This window comes from Passer domesticus, chromosome Z, assembly GCF_036417665.1.
Source record: "Passer domesticus isolate bPasDom1 chromosome Z, bPasDom1.hap1, whole genome shotgun sequence".
NCBI classification, from domain to species: Eukaryota; Metazoa; Chordata; class Aves; order Passeriformes; family Passeridae; genus Passer; species Passer domesticus.
The window spans coordinates 42,721,870-42,747,316 of NC_087512.1; the positions used below are offsets into that span (position 1 = coordinate 42,721,870).

Sequence of the window (25,447 nt, forward strand, 5' to 3'; positions counted from 1 at the left end):
TGACTGGCAGAAAAGTTGAAAATATGAACTAGACTCAGATAAACAATCAGAAAAACTTAAATCTTGCAGGTAAAACAAAACCTGTGATACAAATGTGTAAATTACTGACACCCTGGAGGGACGGGATGCCATCCAGAGGCGCTGTGAAAGGGTTGAGAGGTAGGCCTGTGAGAAACTCATGAAGTTCAATAATGGCACTGCACCTGGGTCAGGGCAACCCCAACACAATACAGGCTGGGCAGAGTGGGTTGGCAGCTGCTCTGAGAGAAGGACTTGGGAGTGTTGGTGGATGAGAAGCTCAACATCTCCTGGCAACGTACACTTGTAGCCCAGAATGGTATCCATATCCTGGGCTGTGCCAAAGGATTTCTGATCAGCAGGTCATGGGAGGAGATTCTTGCCTTCTGTTCTGCTGTGGTGGGACCTTACCTGGAGTGCTCCATCCAGGCCTGCATCCCCCACCATAAGAGGGACATGGAACTGTTGGCATGAGCTCAGAGGAAGGCCATGAAGCTGACCCAAGGGATGAGGAACCTCTTCGGTGAGGAAAGGCTGAGAGAGGTGGGGCTGTTCAGTCTGGAGGAGTCTCAGTCACTTCTGGTGGGGATACCTTATAGCAATCTTCTGGTACCTGAAGGGCACCTACAGGAAAGTTGGAGAGGGGCTTTTTCAAAGGCAGGTACAATGGGACAAGGGGGAATGGCATTAACTGAAAGTGTATAAGTTTAGGATGTTAAGAATAGATAAAAGAATAAATTTTTTAGTGTGAGGAACTGGAACAGTTTGCTCAGAAAGTTGTGGATGTCCCATTCCTGAAAGTGTTCAGGGGTACATTGGATAGGGCTCTGAACAACCAGGTGTAATGGAAGGTGTTTCCCTGTCCACAGTTGGAACTCAATGACTTGGCTCTTCCTATCCAGGCCATTCTATGATTTTATGATATCACCATGTGTAAGGAAGCAAATCACCTTATTCTTTTCTGCTCTACAGCGATTTTGCATGGCTGATTTAAATAAAGCCAAAGACTCTTTATTAAGGGTTTCCCTGGCAGAATATGTATCTGTCACTACAATACAGTTGTATCTTGTAGTATCTGTGTACATGTATCACTTTGATCAATCTGTCAACTATATTGTACAAACTGTAACTTTTTATTTCTTTTCAAGCCTGTGAAGACTTGCATTATTTTTCAGTTAACCACAAATTCTCTTACAATAGCAGTAGAACAACCCATAATTTAATGTCGAGGGATTTAATCACAAAATGAAAGTAATCCTGAATGAATCTTGAGAGATTAACTGACAGCTTGAATGAGGAAAGATGGCATTTGCAGTCTACAAAAGCTTAGGATGAAAAAATGTAGTATGATAGCACTTCAGAATACAAAAATGTTGCTATGGCAACTGTATGTTCTTCATAGGCTCATCTTTCTAAGAAATACTGTATGTGGGTGCGTGCTACAAAATTCTGTGTCTGGTATAGACAACAGAGAAGAATGTTAATCATGATTCACATAATCAAGAAAATCTGCTGCAAAAAACAATCTTTTGTACAAAAATGCGAGTGATTTTGAATGATTGCTTAAGCTTCTGATGAAACAGATGTCAGTAAAGATTTATCCATAAGCTATTCAATACCAGTTTAACTGTGATTTTCTTTTGTTTAATAATACTTTTCTTGGAAGTATTAAAAATAGCTCCTTTGTCTTAGTTCCACAGAGGACTACTACTGTCTGCAAATAATCTAGGAGGAGACTTGTTTTTTTCTGAATATTAGAGTCAGATATGAGTTGATAGGAACTGTGAGATAAGAAAAAACTCTGTTTAAAAAATGCATCTTTGAAGTTTGCTTTTCACATCGTCTTGCAGTACAAGGTGGAAATAGTGAAGCATGTGACTGGTCAAAACATGTGATGACGTGGAGAGAAGCAGCACTAAGCTCAACAGCCCGAGGCAGCACAGACTTACGCCAGCATTTCTGGGTCAGCACGGGTACACATCTGTTTGCAAACATGACAACTCAACAGTATGCCAGGAATTCAGAGTCCTGTAAAAATATAATCAAATGGCAGAGATGCTCACAAAAGAAGTAAATAAATTTAATCAAAAAATAAAATAAAACCTAGCACTTTGCCTTACATTTATTTTTTTTTAATAGTAGGTTTATTTTAAGTCCTACAGAATTCCCTAACTTGCTTCAATGATTTACTTATTACCAAATTTTAGAAATGAAGTTGTATTTTTCTGCTTCTATATAACATTAACACATGTCTAGGCACACGGCATCACATCTGTTCTGTATTCTCCTCCAAGCAGATGCCAATTCTAGATAGTCTAGAAGGGAGGTGCAAAATTCCATATTTGGATGTGAAAGAATCTCCATGTTTATTCAACCTCATGTCTCCAATTTATCTTTTTTACTTACATAATGCATTATGAATCGTGTGATTTAATTTTGTTTCAAACATTTTCCCCAAGCCTGCATAGTGTTTCTAGTAGTGGTAGTGCTCTGTCCCTCTTTAAACCTTTCAGGGTACTTGATCTCTACCTCGTTCTGTGGTGCATAGAAATTTACAAGCAGAAAAAGGAAGAACTAAGACATCAGGGGACACAGTGATCTGTTTTGGCATGTCCTTTGATAACAATTGAGACATTAATTCAAGAGGCACTACTGGCCTGAGACCAGACTGCTTGTGTGTTGCCTGATTAGACCTTTGTTCTCTCACAGACTTTGGGTCAAGGAGGATGGATCAAGGTCTGGCTGAGTACTGTAACAAGTATTGTGTGGTATCTAAGACTTTGCAGCATGTGTACTCTGAAGTACATGAAAAGGATAAGAAATAATGTAGCCACATGTATACACACACACATACACACACACACATAAAAAATATTTTTCCTTTTTTTTTTTTTTCTCAGACATGTGTGGTAGGTTATGTGATAAAACACCTCTGAATCCCCACAAGTCACTCTGAGCAGATCACATTTCAGTGAGGGGTGTGTTGCTGCCCAGGAGAGGGGGGGATGCATTGTGTATGCAGGTGGAATGCATTATGGGATGAAATAGGATTTACTATGGGATTTTAGAAAACAAGAGGGGAGCAGGATGAAGCCCTCAGTACACTTTGTGTCCATGTGAGTGCTCTGGGTGTCTGTCTGATTCATGTGGCTGGGTGTGTGTATTCGTGGGGATGTGGCATGTACACGTGCTCTATGTACATCTGCCTGCTGGGAATGTGTCTCCTCACTGCTGGCTGGACCCAGGCATGTGGAACTGAGCAGCTGTGCCTCTCCCAGTCTCTCAGATATAATTTTTCTCTAACTGTATTTATGGAATTTGTAAATACTCACATACATGCAGGGTATAAGGATGCATTAAAGCTAATTGCTGTGCAGGCAGCAGGTAGTGCTCAGTTACACAGTGTGAATTTACCTGCTCCAAAGAGGCTGGGTCGATATACCTGATCATCCCGCGTCTCCAAGATGTACATTTCACTAGTAACACATATATTATTTCAGTATGATTTGCAAAATGCTAGGTCCTTAGATATTTCTTAGGAAATTCACAGACACATCCTTGAGAATGAGAAAAACACTACCAGACCAGCAAACTGTTCATAACATTCCAGGTGAGGGAAAGGCAGGCACTAGAATTCTGGCTATATGGATGAGAGTATTGATGAGTGAGTGTTCCAACTTCAATGATTTTTTTTCTTTTGGAAACATCAGTCATTTGAAAAAAATAAGTATCACTGTTTTATGCATACCTTTATTTATTTTTTGCTTGTCTTTCAATTTTGTTGTCAAATGAAAGCAGATTTTTTTCATGCATAGTGTTTCATTTTTTTGAAGATGAAGCAGCAGTAAAGCAAGATGTGTAAGTTATTCATATAGCATTTGCTTAAAAATCTGTGTTTGGAATAAGGTGAAAGCCTTCCAAAGAGGGCAGAGGAAGCAGAGAAGGGAAAATGGAGGAGCAAGAGAGGAAATGAACATATCTGAGAAAATAAGTTCAGAAGTACCATTACCAGTCAGTCATGAAGGAAGCATCCTTCAAAGGTCTTGTGGAAGAATAGAGGAAAGCTGCACTGCATGCATGGCTTATCCAGATGGACAGCACCACAAGTATTGAGGATTCAGACCAAAAATTGTTATGGAATAAAATAGTGGGATCTGTAGATCAGAGACTGTTTTAAGAAAATTAATATAAGCAGCCAGAATACTGCAGGCAATTTGTGGGTCACAGGATGGGGGAGGTGACCCCCAAGCCACCAGCAGACTAACCACAGCACTAATCTTGTTAAGCTTCAGCAAACTGCCCCTTTACCTCGAGCTCATGCACTCCCAGGAGAGTGGAGTGGAGGCAGTATTTTAGAACTGGACACTGGGCTTAGCAGTGGCTGCAAAATGTATGCAACTCTTGTTTTTCACCCACATTTCAAACTGCTGCAGGGAACTGTACAGTTCAAATAAGCTGAAAAGAAAAAAATCCACACTCTTAGCACTTAGCACTCTTAGCCCAAAAGTAGGTTGTTTAGACATGTTTCATCTTGGCTTTTATTTTCAGCTGTAAAACCACCTTTTAAATAAATATACTTGTGCTGTCTATGAGAAAGTTAATACAATAACACAGCAGATAAGAAAATGGCATGTCACTATATCCCTTTGTATGCCAAAAAGGTTTAAGCTGCACAGAAATATAAGTTATATATACAAACATACATACATATATATATATTTTCTCTTTATTTGTTGGTTGCAAAGAATGAATGAAAAGTTATACTTTTATATTTAACTGCACAAGTACTGATTGGTTTTCATGATCCTAGGTACAGTGGTGTGGCGATAGTGGGAGTTATATTTCAGTAAATATCTCAAACACAGTTAGCCCACAGGGATAAAAGTGTTCTGGAATGCAGTTAAGAATAAATATTTACCCCAGAGCTTGCCTTTTATCTTTCACATCAACTTAGTTTCTGTAACAAATGTCTCCAAAATGCGGTAAATTATTAACCTTGCACTGTTAGCCTAAATTGTGTCGTTTGTAGTCTTTTTATTTCCACTGAAAATTTGTCTCTGTGAAGCAAGCTTTATTTAGGTCCAGTATAAAAGCAGAGTAACAAAAATGGATTGCAAAAGTCTTTAGCCCATGCACTCAAAAAATACCTAATTTGTTAATGGAAATTCTATTATAACATCAAATTAATTGCAAGAACTATCACAAGGAGTAGTAACGAAGATTAATTTTAATTTGTGATACCTACATGTTTTTTGATTTGGACTGTCAATTAGCAGATATACTGCAACTGTAAAACAACAACCTTTTTAAAAAAAGCCATGTGATTTGTCTTGCAATGATTTGGATTGTAAATCAGGTATCTTTTTGTATGCCTTCTCTTGCCTACTGTTGACTATATTTGAGTTCTATTTTTGCTTGACCAGTTCTCTTGTCTCATAGTCAAAACTGGCTTCTGACTTGTTCAGATGTGAATGTTTTCCTATCTGAGTTTGGTTTGAATTTGGGTGCTAGAAATAAAATTGAGATCAAGGTAGGATTTCAGAACCTATTTGCTTTTTATCTTCAATGTCTATAAACCCCATATTGAAATGCACTTACAGGGCTTTTTGAATAGTGTCTATTGGGGAAAAAGATGTATTATCAGGTTTCAGATTTGTGACTGGCTGAAGCCAAGGATGACAGAGGTGCCTCTCCATGCAGAAGTGTATGGTGTGTAGAACCCATATACACATTTAATCTGGTTTCTTCTGATTTTCTTCTGCAAAAATTTTGGATCAATTATGATCTTGAAAATACTCAAAGGCAAGAATTTCTAGAGTTCACATCAGTTTGTTGAAAAATAATATTAATTTATAATGGTCTTGTTCTTATGACTCATTCATTCATTTATCCCTTTATTCATTCAAAGCACCTTTGCACTCTGTGAAAGTAATCAGAATTTGAATGCTTTTCTACTTTAGTCGAAAACTGATGTCTTTTAGAAAGATGTGTTGCATAGATGATCTTTTAAGTTTCCTAGAAAGTAAGAAAATGTCATCAAAATGCTTTTGGGAATGTTTGCTGAATTATTTGGAAAATGACAAAAGACAAACAAAATCTCATGTGGAGGCAGGAATCCACAGAAAATTCTTTGCTGCTTCACTCCATTACACTGGGTTGGACCACAGCCACCAGCAGAGAGGATACGATGGAGTCAGACTTGAGTTATTTCTGTAGGCTTGGAAGGACAGCATGGACTAGAACAATAAATCCAGAGCTAAAATTTCTCTGATAAGAACAAATGGCAGGAAAGTAGCTGTGGGAGAACAGTAATAAGTGAAGACCTAAATGTGAGATAAATAATCTCTCTATAAATGACTGGATATGTATTTTCCAGGCCTGAATTACCAGGGAGTGTTTCAGAAGATAAAGCAAGCTGGAAAACTGAAAGCCATGACTGATTTTCTGAAAAATCTATTACATCTTCTATGTAGGCTTATGAATGCAATGAGAGTGAGGACACATAAATATATAAAGTTAAAGAATAACTTTACACAGAATCACTGTCTCATATGTTAGAACATATAATCAGAGATGACAACTCAACAGCCAGGTAGCTTGCTTGGGATCTGTGCCCAGGGTCAGCATCACAGAACCTAGCCAGGATCAGAGTCCTGGTCCATGGCTGAAGACAACTGATTACAGACTTAAGTAACAGACCTGTGGATTACCATAATGAAAAGTTATATCAGAAGTAATAATTGTAAGTCAAGCAGGAGTTATTTCAGCACCATATTCAAAGTAGTGCCCTTGAACATTTCTTTTCAGAATCACAGAGGGAAATTGCATTATGCAACATTAGGAACCATGGATAAAGAGATTGTTATTGATAGCACAGTGTAAAGCATATGTCAAACTTGATATTTGGACTGATGGATTTGTTGAAATTATTGGATTTATATAATTTCATAAAATAATTTCAAAATCTCAAAATAGTCTGGTCGCACTGTCACACTGATCACACTGGCTTTTTAAAGCAGCCTCCTAAAATGTGTGTGAAAACAAAAATCCTTAAAACCCTGTTATTAATTCCACCTTGTTTGAACTTGGAATTGTTGATCCTGGATGTGACTCTGTGAGGAAGAGATCCATGGATCAGACATGCCAATATGCTCTGCCATTGATTAAGCTCATAGGACATACTATATTTATAGGACAAGAGTTGACAGAAGTGTACATGTTGGAATAGCTGGAAGACACTGTGCCTTGCAGAAAGACTGTTAAATTTTTATAAGCCTATAGGACTTATACCAGGACCTCTGCAGCACTGCTTAGGTAACTTGGGATCTGCTGTGCATTCATACAGCTCTCTGTACTTGCACTGGAATTATTGCTCTTAGGGTACAGTGAGAGAGTCAGATAAAGGCATGAAAACTAATTATTATACCCACCTATAAAGGTTATGTGGATTTACTCCTTCATAACAGTAAATGTGGTGAAAGGTAATGGTTCTGGGAAGATGAACTTGTCTAGTTGTTCATGTAGGATGAGTGTCTTATATGGTTAACATTTTCAGAACCCGCTAGCCCTGGCTGGACCACTTTATAGCTTTTATTTTATACATACATGCAATCTATGAGAGATAAATGCTATCTCTCCTGAGAGCGCAGGGTAATACCTCAGATCTACAGCACCCTTTAAAACATTAAAGACTACAGTCCATAAAGGCCTTTGCCTAGCTTATTTCAGGACATGTGCAAGTTTCTTGTAGCTCTCTGTGGAGAAGAGAGGTGAGAAAGCAAGAGAAGAAGAACCTGTATACATTTGCTGTGTGGTTTGCAGCTCTCCGCAGGAAAAAAGCTGTGTTTGCTTCCTGGGTTCACCTCTCTTCCTACTCAGTGTAAAAAGCATCATTGCAGCACAGCTGCACTGCGCAGCGCTGCATTTTTCTCCCAAGCTACAAAGACAAAGCTTTTCTTGCAATTTCAGCATAAAGAAGGCAAAAACAAAAATGGAAGAGAACCAAGAGAAATGCACCTTTTTGGAGTGTTAATTACTCCATAAAAATACACCTATGGAGTGTTAATTACTCCATAAAAATACTTGCTTACAACATTACATACAAATTCTCAGGTGTTAGCTGTAAGTTTCTTATGTAATTATTCTGAGGTTTGTGAAAAAAAGATGCTGCATTCTGTTGACTTCCCATATAACAGCTAACTCCTTGGCATGACGTGTTTTTTATGTCTCCATATCAAACGACTATGGTTTGGGGGGTGAGGGGGCGGTTTCTATTTTTCAAGATGTAAAATCAAGTGCTCCTACTTTTCTGACTTACTGACTTATGTAGGTTTTATTCAGTTCTATGTTTGCCTGGCTTATTGTTCTCCAGCTCACCTCATGAGATTTAGTTTGTTCAACACAGCCTGATGGTAAATTGAAGGGTCATTATGGGTCTTTAAAATGTAACTTTAGTAACTTTAATTGAAAAAGTTTGCTTGTAAGGCACACTGTGTTTATGACCTCAAAATAACTGCCAAGAAAGCAAAACCGCTGAAGAACAAGCTGTGCCAGTTACTATGGTGACAAAGGTCATTTTAATACTTAATGATATGAAATAACGAGGGATAATGTCTGTCTGTTATCTGATGGGGAAAGCACTGTTTTTATGTAGTGCGTTCATTCTGACTGGGGCCTTAAGGAGGAAGACTGAAACAACAAAAGCCTCTGAAATAGAAAATATTTTGGAACATGTTAGATAATTGTTGGACAAATATTAGTATGGGAAATGAACTGTTAGTTTGGTTTATTCTATTAACATAACTTATTGCAAATGCCAAGGGACAAGGGGACTGAGTTATATCAGGTCCTTTTGAAAGCACATCAGAAGATAAATGCTGCTAATATGGTGTTTTATGAACACCATATCTTATTATCCCGAGGGATGTTTGAGATAACTGTGTTTAATTTATGTAAGGATTGGTGCTCAGTGAGTAACCCTAGCTCAGCCAAAGGTAAAGTGAGTTCCCACTGACTCATTTTTATGACTCAGCCCACAACCACGTGCTTATTTCTACCCCCACCAGCTAGAGCACTTGTTTACAGTGATCAGCATTACCCAGAGAAGACATTACAGTGAACAGACTTAGTATTTCCTGATCAATGCAAAAACTAGAAGTATTCTCCTATCTTTTTTGCCTTTTCTAAAAGAAGATAATTCAAGTTACTCATGGATTGTCTGAATCTGCAGATGACTTAGGCCTCACATAGCTCTAAAAATGCCTTTCCCAGAACACTTTCTCTCTCTGTAGTCTAATATTTAAATTTTAATTGAAAAGGATCTTCTGATTAATTACATTCTTTAAAAAAAAAAAAAAACTTGCTTAGGCTCTTCTGCAATTATAGCTTTTTCAGTGATTCACTGAACTTCTTTTTCCTAGCCTCTTGTAATTCCTCTGTTCAAAGGTCACTGTCTGTGGGGATTTTAGAGACAGAATGGATTTTATAGGTGGGGTTTTTAAAGGGGTGTATATGAGTAGACCATGCACACTCTCAGTGGGTGAACCTGCATGTGGAGAGGTGCACATTCACACCATCTTTCCCAGCAATGAAGATCATGTTTTCTGATCCTAAATATGTGCCATGGATGTGCACTAAGTGCTCATCCACACTGCATCTCTAGCCTTCTCATTGATGTCTTATGTGGACAGCTCCAGCCTGCAAAGCAGAACTTCTTGAGACTCACCCCTGGAATACTCCAGAGCATTCCACCCAAAAATAATTTACACCAAAAATAGCAGCCTAGCCATGCACTGACTTCCTAATACAGATTGACCAAGCTGGGTAGCTAGGACAAGAGTCACAGAAGGATTTAGGTACCTAAGCTTAACAGATTTTAATTTTAGGAGCTGTTTTCATAATTAATGAAGACATACAAACTGTACCCTATCTCTGAGTAAGAATAGTTGAAAGCTGGGAGATTACACAGAGAAGCAGCATCTGCGCTGGCTCAGCTCTTCTGCAGTTTCCTGCACTTCCCTGGGCATTGGCATTTGGCTGGTGCTGAGAATTGGATCTTGTCAGTCACATCCATCAACATTTCAGCTATCTCTTTTGATAGAGACTTTAATCTGTATTCAAGAGTGCAGGTTCTAATGATAGAGGTAAGTTAGCAGTGAAAGTTTTATGTCACATATAATTAAATAGATCTAGTCTTCCTGTGTGTTTATTGCAAATGTTGTATAAGCCTGGAAACAGAAATCAAAACTGGAGCTTTTCTTTCCCAGCTGATTGCCTCAAAAGAAAGATTCCAGTAATTTTCCTTAATACTTTTTTGGCCTCATTAATTTTATCTTCTCTCTTTTACTAGGCCACAGCTTCAAAAAGAAGGAGTGGGTTTTGATTATCCCAAACCCTGAAAATGACAATGTTATAGAGATGGGACGTAGAATTAAATCCCTTCAAACCAAAGAGACCAATAACAATTTCTGTCTTCTAGCTGATTGCATTTAAAATTTTTTTGGGGGGAATGAGGCATGTGTTAACACCACTGAATTTTTTAAAGGTCTAAGCTTAATTCTGTCTTTCAGAAGATTTATTTCCTTTCATTAAAAAAATATATATACTCCCCTATACCCTTCAGAGACTTTTTAAATCCTAAATGATTAATCTCTGGCGGATGAAGAAGATAGATTCAGGCATCTAAGCTGTGGAAAATATTAGTAATTCATATCTAAATGATAATTTCATTGTTTCCGTGAACACAAGCATGCCAAGGCTTTGTGAGCTACAGCTGAATTAATATTGGCTGGGATTTCAGTTCTCTATAATAGTCATAGATCTGTACAACTCAGAACCTGAAGGGAAGGCAGCTTCTATTTTCTTGGACAACTATTTGCAGTTTTGCAAAAGCAGTCTTAGACTACTCCTTAGTCTAAACACCTGTCTTAGAAGCAAAAAATAAGCAAAGAGATGCCGATGTTAAATAGTGCTACTCTGCAGTACCATGATTTTTTATTTAAAACATGTATTGTTCTGTAAAAGGATGGCATGGGTGGATTACTGAGGATCTGTAATGGCAGTTTTGGAACAGATATTGGTGCAAACGTATGGTTTGGGGAATAGTGATTGTGATTGAAACTGCCATTGATTTACCTACAACACAGCAGAAAGGCATATAACTTTAAAAGTGATTAATCTAAAATTGCTTCAGGGTGGGTTTCTTTAACATTTTTCCATGCTGCCCATTGAATTAATAGGAGGGTATGTTACTAATTTACCATACACAGCTCTAATAGTTCACATCTAGGCATCTGACTCTATTTTGCTTTCCAGACAGAATGACCTCAATTAACTTGGAAAGTGTGTTGTAGTAAACTCTCTGAGCTCTGCAGGCATCTCCTACGTTTGTTTAGTCCATTTTATATCTATATATCTATATCTCTATATGTTTATAGATGTATAGATATATGTTGTATATTACAGGATACCCCCCCCTTAATCAACCGGTGGGTTAAAGCCATTGCCAGAATTCTGTATTTTTTGACCATAGGTCAGTCAGCACCCGGCCTGCTGGACACAGACGGGATCCACATGTCTAAAAAGGTGGGAAAAGAATTTTAGCCCATCAGTTGGCAGTGCTGAGAACGCCTTAAGCCAAATTTAAAAGGGAAAGAGACAAGACCACGCTCACTAGAGTTCAGCCTGGGGTGACTTGCCTGTGTCGGGGTGGCACGGACAGCCCAGCTGAAGTGCATCTGCACCAATGCACCCAGCACGGGTAACAAACAATGGAAGCCAGTGGCAGCAGGAAGCTGTGATGTGGTTATCACCATGGGAATGTGGTGGGATGACTGGAGTGCTGCAGTGGATGGCTACAAGCTCCTCAGAAGGGACAGATGAGGAAGGAGGGGCTGTGGGTGGCTCTGTACACTGGGGAGGGTTTTGGCTGCACAGAGCTCAGGGACAGTGGGGATAAGGCTGGGTGCCTGTGGGTGACAGTCAGAGGGATGGCCAGCATGGCGGAGATCCTGCTGGGAGTCTGTCACAGACCACCCAGCCAGGATGAAGTGAAATACTCTGTCAGTGCATGTTTCATGATCACTGGCCCTTGCTCTTGTGGGAGACTTTAACTTGCCAAATGTCTGCTGGAAACTCAGCAGTGGAGAGGAGACAGTCTAGGAGGTTCCTGCAGTGTGTGGAAGGTAAATTCCAGACACAGTTTATAAGGGAGCTCACCAGGGCATGCCCTGCCAGACCTGCTGTTCACAAACAGAGAAGGGCTGTGGGACATGTGGTGGTCAGGGACCATCTTGGGCACACTGACCATGGAATCAATCACAGAGGTGTTGATTCTTGGAGAAGTAAGGAAGAGAATCAGCAAAATACTTGGACCTTGGACTTCCAGAGGGTGGACCTTGGCCTGTTCAGGGCACTGGTTCAGAGTCCCCTGAGAAACAGCATTTAATAACAAAGGGTTTCAGGAAGGCTGGACATACCTAGGAAGAAAATCTTAAAGGTGCAAGAGAAGGCCATCACTATTTGCTAATAGACATGTCAGTGAGGAAGATCATCCTGGCTGAACAGGAAATTTTCAATGTAATTCAGGGTGAAAAAAGAGAGTTTATGAAGTCTGGAAGATGGGGCAAGCAATTCAGAGTGAGCACAAGGATATTGCTAGGTCATTTAGAGAGAGAATTAGAAAGGTGAAAGCTTAGCTAGAATTCAGTCTGACTTCTGCTGTGAAAGTCAATAAAAATGTGTTTAAAAATACATTAACAAAGAAAAGAGGTACCAAAGAAAAGAATCATTTATTTGACACAGGGTTGCAGGGGGAAAATTGTCACCAAGGATGAAGAAAAGGCTGGGTTGCTTGATGCCATCTCTGTCTCATTATTAACAGAAAGCCCAGGTATCCTCAGGGCAGCCAGCCCCGTCAGCTGGCAGACAGGGATGGGGAGCAGAATAGACCCCGTGCAGTCCAGGAGGAAGCAATTAATGACCTGCTGTGCCCCTTGGACACTCACAAGTGTGAGTGTGGGACGGGATGGGATTCTCCAAGAACTGAGGGCAGGCAGGAAGAGCTCACCAAGCCACTGACCATCATTCATCTTCAGTCCTGGTTAACCAGGGAGGCCCAGACAACTGGAGGCTGGTCAGTGTGATGCCCTTCCACAGGAAGGGCTGGAAGGAGCATGCAGGGAATACAGGCCTGTCAGCCTGACCTCAGTGGTGGGGAGATTTATGTAATAGATTATCTTGAGTGACATCAGGCAGCACTTACAGGACAAGGAGGGGATCAGGACAAACACTGACCCAGCCAGTGTGGGTTTAGGAAAGGCAGGTCTTACTTGACCTCCTCCTATGACCAGCTAGGGGGCTAAGGCTACCCATGGCCCATGGGCTGCTTGCTGAGAGCTTTTTTGCAAGCACAACCACAAGCAGCAGCTGTTTATGATGTGCTCTGACCTGACCTCACCTGGCCACTGTGGGTGGCAGTGGTGGCTCTGTGTTGAGTACTCATTGTGCTGCCACTTAACAGTTTCTCATCATGCGCTGGCACCTCCACTACCTTCTAAATAATCCTGGGGCTTCCCAAAACATCTGTGGCTGTTGGTTTTGGTGCACAGTTCTGCATCTGAACAGGTAGGTACCTGATGTATGATGCTTACAGTGCACTCACGGGTTTTGCCTTATTGAGAAGTAAATAACTTGTGAATTAATCCTGCTTTGTTTGGCTGTAGGAGTCAAAAGCAACAGTAAGTGTGAGTTTTGAATATCTCAGTGGTCTCATTGTGATTTGGCAATTATCACTATTGAAAGAGTTGCTATTTGTTTATATTGTTTACTCACAAGTTTCACTATATTGATCTGGCAAAAAGCAAAGGAAAAAAAGTTGTGTGATTATGGCTGTTATACCATAGAGCAAAGTATTTTGTTTTGCTTTAGATTTTGTTCAGTTCTGTAGACTGAAGTTAATGAATAGCATGGAAGATAGGGAAGATCAAGAAGAAATGTTTGTTTTCTCCTGCTTTCTTCACATTTTTTACTGTTAAAAAGGCTATAGAAATTATCATTTACTTTTTAATTAGACAGGACTAAACTAGAAATATATTATACATTTAATTCTGCTTCCACCAAGAATGAAACTTAAAAACAAGCAGTTATAAGTTATTAAGAAAAATAGTTCATTAGCAATTCCAGATTTAAAATTGCTATTTTCAAAATAGCTTGGTTAAATGCATATAAAAATAACAATTGTGCTTCTTCAACACATGATTGACTTCATTTTTTTATTGGCTAGTCACATGAAGATAAGCAATCTATGTGTAATACTTGTTTTCATTTTCTTTGTTGGTCTTCTTAAAATAATAACATAAGAGGAGATAATTAACTTTCTCAAAAAATAATCAATCTTTCTGATTCAACAATTAAACATAGTGAACCTATTCAAAGGCATGTAGTTGCACTGAACTCTAAATAAATATACAGTGCCTCCTTAATATATTCCTCACACAGAAGATGTGGACTGTACTGTGCTAGTAAAGGGGATGGTGCTATTGTGTTGTGCATGTCAGCTATTCTCAACATGCAAAAGAGGTGGCCAAGGTTACCCTGCAGGTTTATATAAAGTCTAATTTTGAATAGATTTTTTTCTACCCAAAAACTAATCTCTCCAGAAAACATGACTGTTTTGTTTTCATTGATTAGTTACTGGGTATCTCATCTGAATTTACCATGTTCCTGCTAAACTGGGGTGGGGTGAGGGGTTGGAAGGAGATGGCAGAGCTCTTGCCTTAGCTACTGTGATAGCTTTTTTAAAGTGAGGATATGACTTTATTCAAAATTTCTTTTTGTCTTCAGTCTGTTACCAGATAATCTGAGAGCAGTACCAAGTCATTGTAGTTGGTCCCTTCCACACCTGAGCCTTTGCCTGCAAGGGGGCTTGACTGGTTTGGCTAAGATCAGCCTTCCTGAAATCAGGGACAATTCCACTACACGTCACCAAGTGACACCCCAGTTTTTCTTTCTCCTGCACTTTGAGAAGCCTCTTAGCAAAATCTTGGGTAGGCTGATGTTACAAACATACAGAAACAACCGCTGAACCAGTAAACCTCCACATCTGACTGAGGATAAGGATCTTTTGCACTGGGAGTGTGATTGCAGCTTCAAGGCAGCCAGCTCAGCTGCCCCATAAGCCCATAGCTGGGGTCACAAGTAGTGTGGGGCAGGCTCTCCATTTGGAAAAATTTCTGACCAGGTCCCTACCACCTTCAATGAACTTGATACCACTGCTAAAGTTAGCTAGCATATAATTATACCAAAGGCAATCATTCTTTTTATCTGCATCTACATGGCAACAGAATGAAAGTGTTACTTGTCTTTATTCCTATCTTCTTTACTACCTCGAGTAATGAAGTCTTGCAGTCTCAAAAAGTACCTGCAGCTTGACAATTCTCCAGCACCAGAAAGATAAAAGACACACCTGAGTTGGCATTTCTGTTTTGTTTATCATGTGGGAATTCACTAGACATAGTTTACTCGTGGGAATACCTGGGTCATTTACACTACAATATAAAAGAGTGACAATCATAACACAGTTGTCAGCATCTGGTCTTCATAAAGTGTCTAGGATGTATCTTCTACCAGTCACAGAGCACTAAATCTTTTTTCCTCTGGTTCCTTGTCTTGCCTAACTGCTGTGTAACATTTTTGAGGGTTGTTTTCCATGAGAAAACAGACATTCTTCAAAACAAATCTTGACACTTTTTTTTTTAAAAATATAGCATAGCACTAATCCCTGCCTGAGGTATTTTTCCTTGCAACAATGAAAGACTAATATAGAACTTTGTGAAGTTAAGTAGGATCTGGTGAGTTCCTGACTCATATTTAAAAAACAATACTGTGAATTTTAATATTCATCATTAGTTATGAATTTTCATAGTAGAGGACTGAGACCTGTAGATTATTACAAAACATTTGCAAGGAGAGTTAATAGCTTACATTAAGCCTATGACACACTTGGACAAAGAAAGAGAAACAAGTTCTGGGACTTATAAACCTTTATCCAGATCTACAAAAACATTGCTTGTAATTGTTAAGTTTGCTGATAGAATGTGCAATATTCTGCTACAGTTCTGAGGACTTCTTGTGATTTTATATATTTCATTATTTATTTTTTAAAAATTTATTTTATTCAGACTGATTCTAACTTATTAGGTGGCTTGAAATAGAGAGGATAAAAAGGGGGAATACTGCTTTAAAGTGTTATGGAATATTTTTTTTCAGCACTGATATATTCATTCACACATTGCATATAAAATATTTTTTATTTTTATAGACTCATCCTCAAGTTTTTACATTAGTGTATTCTTTTCTAAGTGCCTTTTATATATTTGTTGAATCTCATAATGTGTCTTCCCTCAACAGATGGTGCTGTTGAATGCATAGCCAAGTTTTTTTAGCACCTGTGAGAATGGGCAAAAACGTACTGTCCCAAGATATCCATAACTGCCACACAAAAATCAGTATATTAAATGAAATGGATACAGATACAGCTTTGTTTTTAAATAAAGAATTCATTCCATGAGATTTTGAACCAAGGTTATTGCTTATAAAAAGCCTGTGAAATGATCCTGCCAGACACTGATGATGGGTTAGGTTAATGAAGGTGTGAGCAAACATGATAATTTCTTTCATGCAGAGAGGTAGGGACATAGACATGGTGATCTGTTTTGGCTTGGTTGACAAGCAATGTGTCATTAAGCCATGGTAACTTAGTTACTTTCAATTATTTGCTCATAAAGTTCATACAGAAGCAGCTTACTTTAGAGGAAAACAGGACCTAATCAACCAAGGGTCCACAGGAGGCTTCACTTCTGCAGGTTCCCCTTATATAGGTAAAACCCAATGAAATCACTATCTATGCTGGCAAATTTTGTAGAATTGTAACAAGAAAAAAGCCCTGAAATGTTTAGTTTTGTGGCTAAATTTTCACTCTCTCAAGCCTGGAAGGGAACAATAAAGCGAGCTAATAGGCTAGCTAGGTTGGTTGTTTTTATTGTTCTATTATCTTATTATCTTAATATTGTTCTATTATCTTATTATCTTAATATTATCTATTATCTTCTTCTATTATCAAGACAGTGAAGAAAGATCATTTGTTGTACAATGTTGTACAAGCAGTTTTGTCTCAGCCGCTCTGTGTTCCCTGTTATTAAAATTTTCAATGTATATGTGCAAACCCAGAAAATTATTTATTATAAAATAATTTTAATACAGGCACAGGAATAAGCAACCTTGAATTTAGAGTTTGCTTTTTGAAGAGTGTGAAAGCAGCCCATAACATCTCCAATTTACTTATCCATGCAGAATTAAAACATTGTTCCTTCTAGGTACTTAAGAGACTATTTATTACAGGCAGAATGTGTAGGTTGTAACAGAAAAACTATGTCACATGTAATCACACGATTTTTCTCTTTTTGAGGCAAAGCATGAGTTTACAGCAATCCTATCAAGCTTTTAAAGAAGCCAAATTCCACTGTCTGAAACCCTCAAATATCTTCAGCACTTCTCTTTTAAGGTCACCTTGGTATACCATTGACATGTAAAGTGATTAGTGCCAGTTTTGCTTTTACTGATTGCTGTGTAATTTTAAATCAACACTTCATTGTTGTATGAAACTAACAATCTGATTTGGATATCTTCTCATTGTATTTCATAGAATTCATTGTGGTTTGTTGCTATAAGGAAAACTAAGATTAAGAGTTTAGACAGATTTTTTTTTTTTAGTGAGGAACACTGAATATTTTTCCTATTTTGAGCAGAAGTACCATGTTTACTGTTTAGACACACAGCCACAAGACTAATGGTGATGCTATAAAAATCTGGGTGAAAGCAGCATGCCCTGATGTCACTGCCTCAAAAGCAGTGACCTGTATTTTTAGGATTATATAACATTGATGTAAACACTATATACCAGAAGAGCACAGAATCTTATTTTAAAGTGCCTTCCCTCAGCAGCTTTCAAAAGCCTAAATCTGTGTATGGTAAATAGAATCACAGAATTACAGAAATTGCTGAATTGGAAGGGACCTCCAAGGATCCAACTCCAGCCCCTGCACAATGCCATCACTAAGAGTGCATGTGCCCAGGAGCACAATTGTTCAAATGTTTCTTGAACTCTGAAAGGCTGGTGTGCTGTGACTGGTGCTCTCTCCACGGAGAACTTGTTCCAGTTTTTCCAGCCTCATGTTTTTTGTGATAGCTTCTGTAGTGGACTGACCCTGGGTGTATGCCAGGCATTCCCAAAATTGCTCTATCATTCCCCTGTGCAACTGGACAGGGAAGACAAAATATAACAAAGGTTTGGAGTTGAGATGAGGTCTGGGAGAGATCACTCACCAAATACTGTCCTGGGCTAAAGGGACTCCACTTGGGGTATAAATTGAAATTATCACTAACAAAATCAGAGCAGGATAATGAGAAGTAAAATAAATCTTAATACCACCCTTCCCCCACCCCTTCCTCCTTCCAAGATTCTACTTCCTATCTGCAGCATAGAGAAAGGGGAAATGAGGACTCCATGCTCAATTCATCACATGTTCCTGACGCTGCTCAGGGAGAGAAGCTCTTTCACCAATCTGCACTACTCTGGAGTCTCTCTCATGGCAGACTGTTGTCCATAAACTTCTCCAGCAAGAGTCCATCCCATGGGAACAGTTCTCCACAAACTGCTTCACCGTGGATCGTTCTTCCACAGGGTGCAGCCCTTCAGGCACAGCCTGCTCTAGCACAGATCTCCACAGTGTCACAAGTCCTGCCAGGAGACCTTCTCCAGCATGTGCTGCTCTCTCCATGGGTCTGCAGGTCCCTGTCAGGAGCCTGTGCCAGCACAGCCCTCCCAAGGGCTCACAGCCTCCTCTCAGGCATCCACCTACTCCAGCCTGGGGCTCCTCCATGGGCTGTGGGGGCATCTCAGCATCCCCATGGACCTCCATGGGCTGCAGGGGCACAGCTGCTTCACCGTGGTCTGCACCAGGGGCTGCAGGGGAATCCCAGATCCGCACGTGGAGCAGCTCCTGCCTCTCCTTCACTGACCTTGGTGTCTGCAGGGCTGTACCTCTCACATAGTCTCACTTCACTCTTTGGCAACAACATCTGTACCATAACCTTTCCTTAAACCACAGAGGTATTATGACAATTTCTGATTGTCTTGGCCTTGGCCAGCAGAACATCCATCCTGGAGCCATCTGGCACTGGCTGTCCAAGACACAGAGGAAGTTTCTGGCAACACAAACCACCCCTTCTACCAGCCCTGTCCACACTAACCCAACAGAGCAGGTATTCAGTCAGACATCAGAATAGTTTTCAAATATTTTCTTAGTATCTCTAAAATTAGTGGTTTCATACTTGAAAAAAATTCAGTGTTCCAAGATAACGTTGTTTATTTACATACACAGCTTACCACAATATAATTAATGTTTTATGGCACTTACATGTAAGAAGTGCAAATATGCTAAACATCTGAAGCCTTTTCTGGTTCTAACAAGGGTTCAGAGAGCAAATACGTAACAAACCAACAGTGATTACTGGATTCTGCCTGATTCTTCCTGACATGAAGTTTTAAGATTTTTTTGGTCAATGAAAAACATGAAGTGACACATTCAAAAAGAGTTTCTCTACTAAAAGCCCAAACAAGGATAATCATTTTGTTTCTAAATCACAAAGTCAAATATACCACCAAATTAGATTATTGCAATGAAAACCACAAATATCATACTACATTCTTCAATTATCTTGCAATAGCTTACTACTATCTTACAATATCTTACTACTATCTTACATTAACACCATTCCCCAATATCTAAGTTATAAATTAAATGAAAAATTAAGGAAAAGCTGTTTCATACATTTGAGTTATCAACATGTACCACACACATGGTTATTTTCTTTTTTTTTCTATGACTCTCAGGTTATTTGAATTGATTTTAAATCTGATTTGACTTAATCTTGTCCTAACCAGGCATCCTGCTTAATCATGGGTGTTCATCCATGCTAGTAGAAAAATGCTGAAGGAGAAGGATTCAAGTAATTCCTACCAAAAAACCCCCAGACATTAACAAAAGGCAGATTATTTAGAGGAAGGGTTTTGAAATTTATCATAAATCTAAGAAACACCAGGACAAAGTTTCTCCAGAAAAGTCTAAGGTTCCCTCTGAACCTTGATGAACTTAGTGAAAATTTAACCAGAAAACTTCTGATTTGTGAGAAAAAGGATGGCATTAGGGCTTCATGCCATCAGAATGTCAACGGAATCCCTTGGGATTTTTACAGAAAAGTCTCATTTTATGATGTGTATGTCTTGTACTCTACAATCTCTTTCTTTACCTGTTCAGTAAGAAATTTCTAGCTCAGCAATTGTTTTTATGGACTACTAATTATAGAATACTTCCCCACAAAATTTCACACTGCTTTCTTCACTTAGACACTTGCAAAGTTGTAATCTCCTGTACTTTAGGGAAATTTAGCTTCTCAAGTGCAAATGGTTACATCTAGTTTCTAAGTATAACCTTATACTTTCATGCTATTATTCATAGAATATATATTGAACAAAATTAACTCTACACTTTCAAAGATGGGTTGGCTGGTCCATAGTGGGATTTACCATTGGTATTAGTTGTAAAAATGTTGTCCATTAAAATAAAAATGTTCACTAAAATAAAATTAAATTGTTTTAAAATCTCCTGCATATTATTTTTGCATCTTGTTATAAAATTTACCTGTGTGTTTAAAGGAGATGGCAATATTTATTGATTTTAAATGTAGTTGAATCTGATTTCTTGTGGAGGTGGTAGGGATGGTGGCTCCTCAGCAGGCAGCTTGTAGTTCTTGACTCTGGAAATACCTTTTAGAAGACTTCCCAGCTCCCCACCCAGCACAATCATCCTCCAGCTGGTATATGTTTTATACCCATGAAACATCATCTCTTCTCCAGTCCTAGAAGAAGAGCTCAGCAAAAGCAACCATGACCTGTAGCCCCTCTCAGGTCCTCCACAGTTGCAATAAGGGCCATGAAGACAATAATACTACCTGGCAAGAGCCTATCCATTGCTTTTCTCTCCTTCATCTACTGAAACTGTGAAATGAGGTCCTATTTTTAAAATTAATCTCAGGATGGAAGAGTTTAAGCATCAAGAAAACTTAAAATATCTGAGAGATGTATCTAGCTTATCCTTTGTAGAGTAAATCTGTTGTGGTTTGTACAATACTACATAAATCAAAGAATTCTGATTTACAGTGTGTTAAATCAAAATGACCATTTCTGTCATAAAATTTCATGCTCCCAAATGTATGAGAAGCATTCCTTCTGCATGAGGACAGTTTATCTAAATAAATGGATTTGAAAATACTTCAATAAATAGATCATAAATCAGAAATAAGAATGCAAGGCAATGGGATTACTGCAACGATAGTATCAGAATCCTGTTATGGTACACGGCACAAAGTAATGGAGTGCAATCTAAATTTTCCAATATAATCTTAAGCGCCCTAATCAGTCTGTGAAGATAACATTGTTAAACACTTTTTATGCCACCTGACTATTTCTTGAACATACTGATTACCGTATCTATATTTTTTGTGTACCTTATAGTATTTCTATGTTTTTATACCACAGTCCCCTCAGACATTTTCAAGCAAGAAAAGTGTAAATTTTTGTGGAATCAGCTTTAACATATCCATTACAGTTTGGCAGAAGTTCTTGTTAATATTAGTTGCATCACTATGCTTGGAATTTAAATTATGCTTTTTTCATACTCTCAAGAGTGTTTTAATAGCTTGTTTAGCAAGGAGCTGTTAGAAAATACTATTGAAAGGTTTTCTTTTCTCTTAAAACATTTTACTAGTTTTCCTGTTGCAGCTCACGATTGTAAGTAAAACTTGGAAGCATTTTCATAAAGCACAGTACACTCTGGATCATGCTAGGTTTAGAGCTGTATCTATGAGGATTGTTGGGCTGTGATTTAGGCTGGTATGGACAGCAAACACTCTGCCATGTATAAGGCTAAGCAAATGAGGCCTCTGAGAAGTGCTTGTGTTCATCCTGATGAACAATGCACTTACCACTTTGAGGAGGAAGCTCCATTGGCACAACCTTTGGAAGATCCACAGCACAATCATGCTGGAAGTGTCAGAATGTTTACCTGCTTTTGGTGCCCCACACTGCAAGGAGTTGTAGGGTTGGAACAAAACTGAGGCAGCACTGGAGCCACATATTTCATTGGCTAATACAGACTCATGAACTGGTTTTGCAGCTTGTTTCTGATGTGATAAGCAAATGAGGTTTTGGGCTAAAGCAGGCATAATTTTAGTTTTCATAGTTGTACAGGTTAATAGATCAGAGCCCCGAGGAGCCAAGTTTAGGTCAAAATCCAGAAAGGCTCACTGCCATTTAAACTCTTTAACAATCATTACATAGATATCTTGTTCCTTTGTAGTTTAATCACCCCACACAGGCTTTTTAAGTATCTCTTAATTTCTGTGTCACACATGCTATGTTTGTGGAAAGTCTATTTCTGAAGACTTATTCTGGTGAAGACCTTATATGATTAAGTCTGGATTTTCACTTTCACACCAGAGCATACCCTAAAATTGTTATTATAACAATACAGACCACCTCAAATTGACTGCCTTTCCCCTCAGATTTTTTCCCCAAAATGCCAATTACTATCACTGGAAGTTTTCTCTGTTATGATATCCACAACCAGGGCCATGAACTGGGCACAAAATAATTTTTTACCAGAACGCTTAAGATTGACAATCTCTCCACCTGGTGACATATTGTGTTCAGGTTTCCTTTGTCACAAGGCAAGGGTATTCATTGCACACATTTAGCCAGTAAAAGAGCAGTTTATTTTTTACTGTTGATAACAGAGATTGCATCTAAAAGAGGCACAACGGAGCTATGTTATATTCAGCTAGACAAGATGAATACACTGCTACAAATAAAAAAGTCTTTGCAACATTACATTCCATATTTTTAAAAGCTTCTTGAAAACAATTGACTGAATACAAATGCAGCATTTCTTCCTGTTTCTCACTCCATGCATTAGGTTATTTTTGTATATTTTATTAGGAGCCATCAATGCATCTAGCTTTACTTGTCAGTGAGATGCAAGCCACTGCTTTCCATCAGTGGAAGGAAAGCAATTTTAATTGTCAGCAAATTTTGGAAGTAGGCACAGTAAGAACAGAGATTTAGCAGAGACCTGAAGATTTAACAGCGCTTGTCACAAAGCATCCTGGTGGAAGAATTAGTAGTGTAGGTTGTCTGAAGGACCCAAGAATGTAAGTAAGCGATGTGTAAGTGAAAAAATAATTTCTTCCCTGAATTGTCAATTCTGTAAGTCTCTCAAATTATTACTGGTTTGGGTTTATTTCAATTACTTTTTTTTACATAGAAAATGTAATTTAAATGCCAGGACCTCAGTATTCAAAGCTGACCTTACTATGCTGGAAAGCCAGAGTTTAAGATGTGAACTGAATCTTTAAAAAAAGTAGAGGTCTTCACACATGGAAGCAAGATGGTGTAACATCCTTTAATGAAAGGGGGTTAGGCTGACTACAGAGACATAAATCATTTCACTCCAGAGTCTGCTTTCCAGTTTCTCCCTCTAACACTACAGTAACATGTATTTGATTTTATGTTTTGATTGGAATTATTTACAAATATGAAGTTTACCATAAATCTTTGGCTTGATCCATGGAAATTTCTGTGAATGATATTCACATAAGAATTTATCCATATTTATGAAACATCATTTTTCCCCTTTGTGGACCTACTGACCCTGTAGGATTTCTGGGAATAATATTAATTACAGTTACCCAGGAATTAAATTAGTCACAGCTAATTTCTTTTTCTCAGAAAATAGTTACTATTTCAAATACCAATTTGTGCACTGGCTTAGCTTTAAAAATAGAACTAGTAATATGGATGAGAACAAGCTAAGTACTGTATATGTTGATTATAATGACAAGGACATTTTTATTCCATTTTGACAGACATGCATAACAACAAAATCCTCAAAAAAATTATTCAAAACAGACTTTTCAGGGCTCAGTTGTGCTTCTCTTATTATTTTTGTTTTGACTGGTTGGAGGGGCTCTGTTACTCAATGTGAACAAATGCAGCATGGCTAAAAACAATAGCTGACTTTGGGGATATTTTAGTCAGTTTTAAAAACTATTAAGCTTTTTCCCATGAAATCAAATGGTTAAGTAAAACAAGCTCCCTGAAAATATATTTTACTGTGCTATATTCCAAGTAGAATTAAAATGAACTTTAGTACTTAACACTTTTTTAAGAAAATTTAGCATAAGCTTTGATATGATGGAATAAAATTGCACATACCAGCACACACATATTATGTGCCCATATATGTGTGTGATTCAGATGTGTATTTGAAGCCAGAAATACCCAGCAGAGAGGTCTATTGGATTTTTAAATTTTTATATTTTAAATTTAATTTCAGCCACCAAAAGTATGTCTGTCTGTCTGTCTATCTGTCTACCTATCTGTCTATCTGTCCAGCTTGGAATTATAAACTTACAAAGTAATTGCTGAAAAAGTTTATGCAGAGGCTTCATATTTAAAAACTACATAAATACTTCTAATTATGACTATATTAATGTCTTCTAGGCACATCAATCTTCTCTTCACCCTGCTTACAGGCTTGCAAAAGGCATTTACTGTTATAAAGCCAGGACCTGGTAAGAAAGGAAATTTTTACAGTGGTCCTTGAACAGAAAAGGATTTATATTCAGGGATATTAGGAAGGAAACATCTACTTTCCATGTTTTGACCTGAGAGGTTATGTGAAGGGAGGTGTTGGGCTGTCACTCCAAATTCTACTTTAACCACTCCAGCTACCGAATGAGGCAGAGCTGCTGAAATGCACTATTGAACTTATAATTAGGAAGCTCAGTAAAAGGCTCCCTGCACTGTATTTCCAGTATCAACATGAAGCTGCTCTACAAAGCTCGTATTTCCAGAGGATATCTATCCTACGGAACTCCAGAATGTAAACCAGAAACTCTACCCAAAGGTTTTGTTGAAGAAATTTCCTGTCCCTCAGCCTTTTGTGAATTTCTCTTTGCACTGCTAATTATTATTTTGATATCTGGTTGAAGAGAAATGCTATGAATAATGTTCAATGTCCAACAAAAACTTATTCTTATGATTTATTACAATTCCATTTTACTTCTAACATTTCTTAGATAACATTGGAACTCATTCAATAATAGCAGTTGAAAAATGCTCTGTTCAAATGACCATGTGGTCTACCTGTGAATTTTTGAGAGATTCTTAAAGTTCTCAGCTTTCAAACTGAACTCTTTGAAACAAATATTTGTGAGAAAGATGCACCTTCAATTGGTGGCTGTAGCTAACAGA

At 38.3% G+C, this 25,447-nt stretch overlaps 2 long non-coding RNA genes across 4 annotated transcripts in view; both read left to right on the top strand.

Annotated features, from left to right (window-relative positions):
* LOC135290633 (uncharacterized) overlaps nucleotides 1-25,447 on the top strand; it is a 137,853-nt gene that overhangs the window by 111,011 nt on the left and 1,395 nt on the right. Inside the window, exons 4-5 of one of the 3 annotated variants that reach the window (XR_010353397.1) lie at nucleotides 70-679; nucleotides 1,869-2,035. This is a non-coding gene — a long non-coding RNA (uncharacterized LOC135290633). Of the gene's footprint in view, nucleotides 1-69; nucleotides 680-1,868; nucleotides 2,036-25,447 lie in introns of those variants that run through there. The other 2 variants (XR_010353396.1, XR_010353398.1) reach the window with 2 other exon arrangements.
* Nucleotides 13,534-16,585, top strand: LOC135290387 (uncharacterized). The gene is made up of 2 exons (XR_010353164.1): nucleotides 13,534-13,641; nucleotides 16,426-16,585. It is a non-coding gene; the product is annotated as an uncharacterized LOC135290387 (long non-coding RNA).